We start from the raw sequence: 9,031 nt of genomic DNA, 5'->3' as shown, positions 1-9,031 counted from the left end.
ACACACACACACACACACACACACACACACACACACACACACACACACACAAATACGTAGATTGGACGTTTTGGAAAACAGCAAAGAAATAATTTAACATTTAATAATCAACAGAAACACAGACTCACGAACACACAGATACACAGACACACAGCCACATAGACAGGGGGAAGGAACATAAAGCAAATCAGACAAAATTACGGTAGAGACTAAGAGCATAAGGAACAGGAATAGCTACTCCACATGATAAAAAGATCTCCACACGACAATAGGCTCTTGTCGGACTCCATTACCGGAGAGTGCATCGCCTCTGCTACTTCGTCTGACCTTTTTGCCTTTGGGAGTTTTATTGCAGCCTCACACCATACTAGAATCTACTCATAGAATAATAAGCTGAACGAGTCACTAAAGACACGAGGAATGCTTTACAAACCCCACCCCACCCACGCTTCCTTATAATTTCCTTTTTCTTTGCTAGACACCCCTTTTTATGTTGCTGTTGTTTTTTAAATCTTATTTTAAAGGTATTGTTAGCGAAAGGTCGTTTGGTTTGTAGGCTACAATAGTAGAAAGACAGAAAAGGTGAGGGTATAATACTCGTACTAGTAATAGAGATGGTGGTGTCGGTGGCCTTGTGGTTTGACTGTGAAGCGTGCATATGCACTACATGTACATAAATGCAATTATCATTATAGTGTAATATAGTTGTACTCGTATATTATATAATATATTCTGCGTCAGTCCGGGTGCGAGTCTCGGTGCGGACAAGGATTTTTTTTTTCGCCCCCTCCTGCCCACCTAGCAGTAATGGGTACCTGACTTTGAGTTGGAGAAAGTAAAAACGGCCTGGAAAGGACTACCACAATCTGCCGAAGACCCCGGAAGTTGTTTCACTAACAAGGCCATCACCAATGTCCGGACCGGATGCGGGAACAACTGCATTTTTATTCTGCGTCAAAGATTTGATGGTATCGGACTTGTCAACAGTCACAGCAAACGCTGCTACAACAGCTGCTTAATAAACTATACTTCGCCTTCACCTTCACCTATCCCGTAGACTGGATGTCCGTCGGGGCGCTTTTGAAGATTTGGCCACCAGCTTCCTCCACTCCTTCCGGTCTTCAGCTTTCCTGATGATTTTCAGTTCCAGGCCTGTCCATTCCTTGATGGTATCCCCCCAACTCTTCTTCGGTCTGCATCTGCTCCCTTTTCCCTGGACGCTGCCTTGCAGGGTCATCTTGGCAATGTCGGATGAACGGGTGATGTGTCCATACCATTGCAGTTTGCGTTTCCTGACCAGAGTGTGGGGGGTCAGAATATGGTCCGATCTACTAGGCGCATATTTATTGTTGCCTGTGACTAATGTAAGTCAGATGTTAGGCATCGTGGTGAAATCAGGCGATCGTCAAAATAGTGAAATCGGGGAAACGGGCATGTTTCCGTCAGTTAGGAAATTTTTTTCGAATTTTTGTTTCTTGGCTCAATACGTTTTATGTCCATATAGAAACACATTCCCGTGTGAATTTTACGGAAAAACAGAGATTGAAGGCACAAAAATGTAATTTTTCAGTTTTAAAAGACTCTCAAGCTATTGAAATTACCAAATGTTGGCGCCATTTTCTCTCTAAATTTTCCACTAAAAACAAGCTACCCCACCTCCCTCAATCGCAAATATCCCGACTCCTATTCAAGACAGATTAATATTTTTAAAATTGAAAACAAGGTTAATGAATAAGCTTTCAGATTATACTAATAACTTCACAAGGCCAAAAATTGACGAGCGCCTGATTCCACCGCGTCATATCAATATGTTTATGATACATTCAGCATCCGTCAATCATAGGTGGCCGTGGATCGCATTATTTCTAAAATTATCATTGCTCTCAGATCAACGGCTTACATATATGATTATTGAATCTATATTTACTGTAACAGTTACTTGTCATACTAAGTATGCACGAAATACACTAATGGATACTGTCATGCGCACTTTTTTCTACCAATCAGATGACGTCAATTTCACATAAATGGGCAAGGGATGGGAAAAACGGGTGGGCGTGAATCTGCGCCTTGTATAGTTTCTTCAGCTGTTGTTGTAGCAGCTTTGCTGTAACTGTGTGACCAGTCTGATAAGGTCAAGACAATGACGCAGCAGGTGGCTACATTATTAATTTTGACATTTGTCGTTGCAGGGGGGCGTCTGGTGGCTCTATTTTGGGGGAACCAGTGAACTCGTCACACGGTGAAGTCTTCACAGCTGAAAAACGCTCTTTTTACGCCCCACCCTGCGTTAATGAGAGGCGATTTGCATTTGTTCTTCTCTTCTTCTCTGTGTGTGTGTGTGTGTGTGTGTGTGTGTGTGTGTGTGTATGTGTGTGTGTGTGTGTGTGTGTGCGCGCGAGCGTGTATGCGTGTGTGTGAGTGTGAGTGTGTGTGTGTGTGTGTGTTTGTTGGGGGGGGGATTGTTGTTGTTTTTCTGTAAGCGTTTTTCGGCTCTCGCAACTGCATAAGGTGATTATACGAGCGCTCGGGATACATCAAACATTTTCAGTTGGTAGTGATTTTTTTTTTATTTTGACCTGGTGGTGGCCGATACGTTGCTAGAGAGCAGGAAAGGAGGTGAAAGGAGACAATTTTTTAGAGAAGAAAAATTTCCATAGCTATCCGGATTCGAACCCGTGACTTATTGAAAGAGAGGCGAACAACTTAACCTCTAGGCCACGAGAGCCTCGTAACAACCTTGCTGTGACTATGTGACCTGTCCGATAACGTCAAGTCAGTGACGTAGAGACTACATTATTAATTTTGAAAATTGTCGATAGATTATTCAAAAAATTGTTAAGTTTATATAATATAGTTTTCCTTACATCTCAGTCAAAGCCTGTCTTTATCGGAAATCAATAGTGCCCTGGAAACGACATTAAAACAGTGACGTCAAAGAAAGACAAGAAATTTTAACGGCAACATTGAGCATCATTACTTAGAAATCCATCTGCACGACATGACACCGACACCATTTTCAAACCGTAACCAATCTTTATCGTGACCCATTTCGTTCAGGTGACGTTTCGTGTGTTTAGGTTTCCAACCCTTGATGGTCTTTGAAACTGCTCTTTTGATTGTCAACGTTAATGTTAAACGCTTTATAGGAAATGAAAGGGGACTAAGTCTTATTCTTCTTTCAACAACAAAGGTGTGATCAGCAGTCACAGTGATTGTGTTCGTTTTGTTGGGTTTTTTGGGGGGGGGTTCGTTTGTTGTTGTTGTTGTTGTTGTTGTTGTTGTTGTTGTTGTTGTTGTTGTTGTTGTTGTTTTTTCGGGGGGAGGTTGTTTATTATGTGGTTTTTTTTGTAAGAATATGAATGCTTACGTATTTGAAAGGATTGTTGTACATTGAATGTGCCGGTATACAGGAAACATGTCACTTGTGAAAGCTGTCCATTGTGTCATGGCGTGGTGGTATCAGGTGTTCGTCAAAACAATGGAAATGAAAAAGAAAAACTAACATTTTCCGCCTCTTGGGCAATTTGTATCGATTTTTTAAAGATTGACGTCTTTTATCTCCATTTAAAAGCACATTTCTGTATAGATTTTACCAAAGAAATTTGATGAGAGGTAAAAATGACGTAAATTTGAAGTTTCCATGCGTACTCAAGCTTTGGAAGTCACCAAACTTTGACGGTTATTTCCTGGCTAATTTTGTCTCGTCTGACACCAGGCGATCCCCACACAATCCAAGATAGATTGGGGGGGTGGGGCAATTTTACCAACATGAAGACAAATGAACAAGCCTCAAGATGCTACCAATAACTTCACATTCTCAATTCTAAAAATTTGATAAGCACCTGGTTCCACCGCTGCGTGACACAATTTTACTATATTATTGCGAAGCGACAAGAGCCACTATGTAGTGTGCGCTATAGAAATGATTTTTATCAGAAGAATATTTCTGTTGTGGTTGAGTAAAAAGAGGAAAATCGAATCAATTGCGGTTATTTTGCACTGGTAAAAGAGGAACAAGCTGCTAGGGAAAGAGTAAGAGAGAGAAAGAGTGGGAAGAGAGAGAGAGAGAGAGAGAGAGAGAGAGAGAGAGAGAGAGAGAGAGAGAGAGAGAGAGAGAGAGAGAGAAAGAGTAAGAGAGAGAAAGAGTGGGAAGAGAGAGAGAGAGAGAGAGAGAGAGAGAGAGAAGAGAGAGAGAGAGAGAGAGAGAAAGAGTGGGAAGAGAGAGAGAGAGCGAGAGAGAGAGTGGGAAGAAAGAGAGAGAGAGCGAGAGAGAGAGAGAGAGAGAGAGAGAGAGAGAAAGAGTGGGAAGAGAGAGAGAGAGAGAGAGAGAGAGAGAGAGAGAGAGAGAGAGAGAAAGAGTGGAAAGAGAGAGCGAGAGAGAGAGAGAGAGAGGGGGGGGAGAAAGACTTCCAACGCATGACAATGTATATTAACCGTCTGCTATGATCTTTTCCGGTGCAAATATAATAACATCAACAGATGACACAGAAGAACAAGTTCAAAAGAAAGCATGTAGCCCAAAACGTTATTGACTTTCGTGGCTGAACTGTGCTCCAGTATGCTGCAAAGGTCACCATAAGCACTGACACGCGAGACCAGGCTATGAAATAAACGATACTCTCCCTTCATTATAACGATGGCGTACGAGACCTTGACCTTTAAATTAACACCAAAAAGGACCTGTTCCCCAGACAGAGTAAACATTCTGCAAACTGCTTTTGGGGAGGAAGGCACAGTTCTTTCAATTGGGGTTTTTTTTTTAATAAAAGGTCATGACTGTGGGACAAGCTGGGGGCACGCTTAAAGACAAACTGACAGACAAACTGACAGACAAACTGACAGACAAACTGACAGACAAACTGACAGACAAACTAACAGACAGTTTGACGGACAAAATAACAGACGAGCTGACAGACAAACTGATTGACAAACTGACGAGTTCGCTTGACTAACAAACTGACAGACAAACTGACGAGTTTGCTCGAATCTTCAAATTAATGTTAGCAATTGTGTTCAAATCACACAATATTATATTTAGAGCAAAAAGAGGCGATGGTGGGATGAATACGTGAAGTTCAGTGAAGAAAAAGCGAGGGAGAGAGAGAGGGGGGGGGTGAATGAGAGAGAGAGAACGACAGACGTGGAGGACAGATGGAGAGAGAGAGATGGGGAGAGAGCTACAGAAACTATGAGAGCGAGAGAGACATGTGGAGAGAATCAGAGAGAGGGGGATAGAGAGAGCTGGAAGGAGAGAAAGATAGAGATGGAAAGAGAGAAAAGTAGAGAGGGAAAGAGAGAGAGGGGGGAGAGATATGGAAAGAGAGAGAGGATGGACAAAGTTAACAGGTTTTCCTTAACACCATAGCCCCAGAGAAATTCCCCATGCCACCACAAACAACTCCATCAAACATCAGTCAGAATCCCATAAAAATGAAAAAGCATTAACAAGATTTGATTACCTTCCTGTGCAGCGCGCTCGCTTTACTGTGAGGTGAACATGTGTAATATGGAACAAGGCTCTAACCGGTTGGGAAAACGTTTACTTTTGTAATAGTGCGGTAAGAAAATATCGAGCGCATAAATTATGTTTTTCAGGACTGGCCAAGATCTATCTCACACGGAACAACACAAGGATTGAGATGAAGAGGAAGAGAGGGGAAACGATAGGAATACAAAGTCAACGCCTGGATAGGTTGTGATTACTAAGGACCGCTGAGAATCGAGACAAATGGAAGAGGCTGGTTGCACCGTCTGTAGTGGTCCCCCGAAAGTCGGACAGACTACGTGATATGTGAATAGGAAGAAGGGCATAATTACTAGACAAGGGGTAAGATCATTCAGGGGGCGCGAAGTGATTAGTCCGAGCCAAGAAGGACACCACCTGTTTTCTCTACATGATACAAAATCATGTAATTTGAACATGTTAGTTTGTAGCACATTAATAATACTGATATAAATTACAATAATGATGACTAAATAAAGGTATTTTACAGCGCACTTCTCCACTTCATAGCAAGCTCTGTGCATTTTACTGTCTATTATATCTATTACGTGTATTACCCTAGCAGTAATAGGTACCTGACTTCGAACTGGCCACACTACCACAATATGCCGAAGGCCCAGGAAGCTGTCTCACTAACAATACCCAATGTCCGGATCGGATGTGGGAGCAACTTTACTTTTTACCCCAGCAGACCTAAGAAAGTCAGAAACACTTTCAGCCGCCCGGAAAGCAAACAGTGCGAACAGCCGATTAAGTATTCAAATACTGACAAACTGACACGGTCTTTCATCATTTATTGGGTAGCGTCGTTGGCTAGTGGTAAGGCTCTCGGACTCGCAACCGTAGGTCGTGGGTTCGAATCATGTCCTGGATCCGACGTTGTGTCCTTTGGAAAGGCACTTTACACGAATTGTCCTCACTTCACCCTGATTGGAAGGCGTACCCGGCTTTCGACGGCGAAATATCTTGTCAGTTTGATACAGTTTTAGCGCGTGAAACCCTTAGTTTGCACTGTCTGCATTTTAGGAAGCTAATAATGTTTCTGAGTGCTTTATAGTGTGCTGGTGTGATAATGGTTGTAAAGCGCATAGAGCATGCTGTAGAGTGGGGATATGTGCTATATGATTTATAAATACAATAAATTATCATCATTTATAGCCAGGTACCCAGCCCCACCTGAGAGATTTAGGTAAACTCTTGTAAGCACCTTCCCCAAAGACACAGCGTCAGAACCTTGACGGAGTTCGAACCCACAACCTTTCACTTTCAGTTGCTAGCCCTACAGCCGAACCACTAGAACAAAGACGCGTCATTACCTTCTTATTTGATTGCCCAAAAAAATGGCATCAGGTTTCCCAGGAGATTAACGGCGACCATATCTGCGAGACTCCAAAAACGACATCTGTTCCGCGATAACGTCAAGAACTCTGGAGTTATAGTCAAATGATTTGGCACACTTGTTGACTGCCCTACTATACCATACCATACAATACCATACCATACCACACCATACCATACCATACCAAACCATACCATACTATACCATACCATACCATGCTATACCATACCATACCACACCATACCATACCATACTATACCATACCATTCCATACCATACCATATCATACTAAATCATACCATACCATACCGTACCATATGCAAAGTCTAGCTAGCTGTCGGCTGTAATAAATAGATCCTTTCTTCACCCTGACTGTGTGTTTAGGGAAGGCGACATAATGTATGTTTTGCCGCCACTTCCAATAGGACTATCCATTTGTTACAAGAATACTCTATTTTACTGTACAGGATGGGAGCCTCATTAATTGAACCACAGTGGGTATCTCAGCAACGTAATACTAGTTTTAGTAAGGTTTTATGGCGCTGGCAAGGACTACTATACTCAGTATAGTAGTCCTTGGGCGCTGGCAACTACGTAAGGTCATACGAGCGCCAAGGGGGGGGGGGGGTCAACAGAAAAGTCTTTACCGGGAATCAGGCTTACTCTCCTCACCTCTCTAGCCTAAACAGCACAATGTCTTCTTCGATAATCAAGTCACCCCGGAAATAGCAGTTCACAAGAGAGTGACAAGCATACAAAAGAAGTAGAGGAAAAATGACGTAGTAAGGATGAGGAAAGAAAAGGCAGCAATTCTGAGCAACTACATCTCAATTATAAAAAACAATTGTCATGCCGTTGTGGGATGCCTTAATTCAAAAGCCAAAGGCCACCTCTGAATAAACTCAGGCGTGTACACCCACACTACATATTGCGGATTTGATATTTCAGTGTTTGGTTTTCGTTTGAATAAATAAAAGCACTTCGACATGATAGCGGCCATACGGAGCAGGGGAAGGGTAAAACAGAAAGAAAAAAAATAACAGAGGGAGATTTTTGTAAAGAAGTAGGACCTACCAATGGTGGCTCATCCCACGCCCGAACCTTCCCCCACCCCCCACCCCACCCCCATCCCCTTTTTTTTTTAATCCGCGAAGAGAAAGTAACATAAATGGACGCAACGAAAGGGGCATCAGAAAGTACGAAAATGAGCACAATACTAACAAACGAAGCGTATACGTTTATCAATTTACCTGATCTATGTTGAGGAGAGTAAGAGAAGGAGAGAGAGAGAGAGAGAGAGAGAGAGAGAGAGAGAGAGAAAGAGAGAGAGAAAGAGAGAGAGACACACACACACACACACACACACACACACACACACACACACACACTCACTCACTCACTCACTCACTCACTCACTCATACACACACACGTGCTAACAAACAGAGCGTTAGAAAGTTAGGTAACAAACACAAAACAAGAAACAAAACGTAAACGTCTATCACTTTTTTTTTACCTGGTCTTGGAGAGAAGTTCAATATCGTGATAAAATCCCCATGACAACACTGGTGCGGGCGCACCTATCACACGACGGTCTAGTGAAGTCGCCGAGAAGATCCTGCAAGTCGTAAGTTCTCACTGAGCGAGGTCCGGACACCCGGAGCAATGCAAAAAGACTGGAACCAAAGCAAACGCTAGATTTAGGTTTTTGAGCCAGGAAAGATACATTTGAACTAGATAGAAAGTAATAATATGGCCAGGTTTAGGTTTTGAGCCAGGAAAGATACATTTGAGCAAGAAAGCCATCGTGAGATTTAGGTTTTGAGCCAGGATTGTTACATTTAAACTGGCATAGAGATGTGACAAGCAAATGGCTGTTATCTTTATTCCTTTCCCATTCTTTGTCTAAAAGACCAGTGGTTCTGAGCGTGCATTTATCCATCCATTAAAAATGAAACAATACGTTAAAGGAAGTATAATCAGAATTCTCGTTTTAGAACGATAGTTGGGTTTTTCCTGCATTTGGTAAACTCTGCATTTTTTTAAAATTGTTGATAGTTTACAATTTTATTTATTTTGTTTGGTTTGTTCTCATTATTGCTGAAAGGTTTGGGGTTTTGTTTTATTTTCTCATTGAAGGTTAGCGTTGTTATTTTAAGCGTCTTATTTTAGGCTGTACTTTGTGCAA

General features: G+C 42.2%; 1 protein-coding gene across 1 annotated transcript in view; it reads right to left on the bottom strand.

The window, feature by feature from the left end:
• The window catches only part of LOC101847448 (guanine nucleotide-binding protein G(i) subunit alpha), a gene marked incomplete at its 3' end in the record, with an annotated part of 166,259 nt that extends 157,631 nt beyond the window's left edge, over nucleotides 1–8,628 (bottom strand). Inside the window, 1 exon segment of the mRNA XM_013087410.2 lies at nucleotides 8,360–8,628.
• Nucleotides 8,629–9,031: the final 403 nt, after the last annotated feature.

Source organism: Aplysia californica, unplaced genomic scaffold, assembly GCF_000002075.1.
Source record: "Aplysia californica isolate F4 #8 unplaced genomic scaffold, AplCal3.0 scaffold00585, whole genome shotgun sequence".
NCBI lineage: Eukaryota > Metazoa > Mollusca > Gastropoda > Aplysiida > Aplysiidae > Aplysia > Aplysia californica.
Note: the sequence above shows the minus strand (reverse complement) of the source record. Positions and strands in the feature narration are given on the sequence as shown.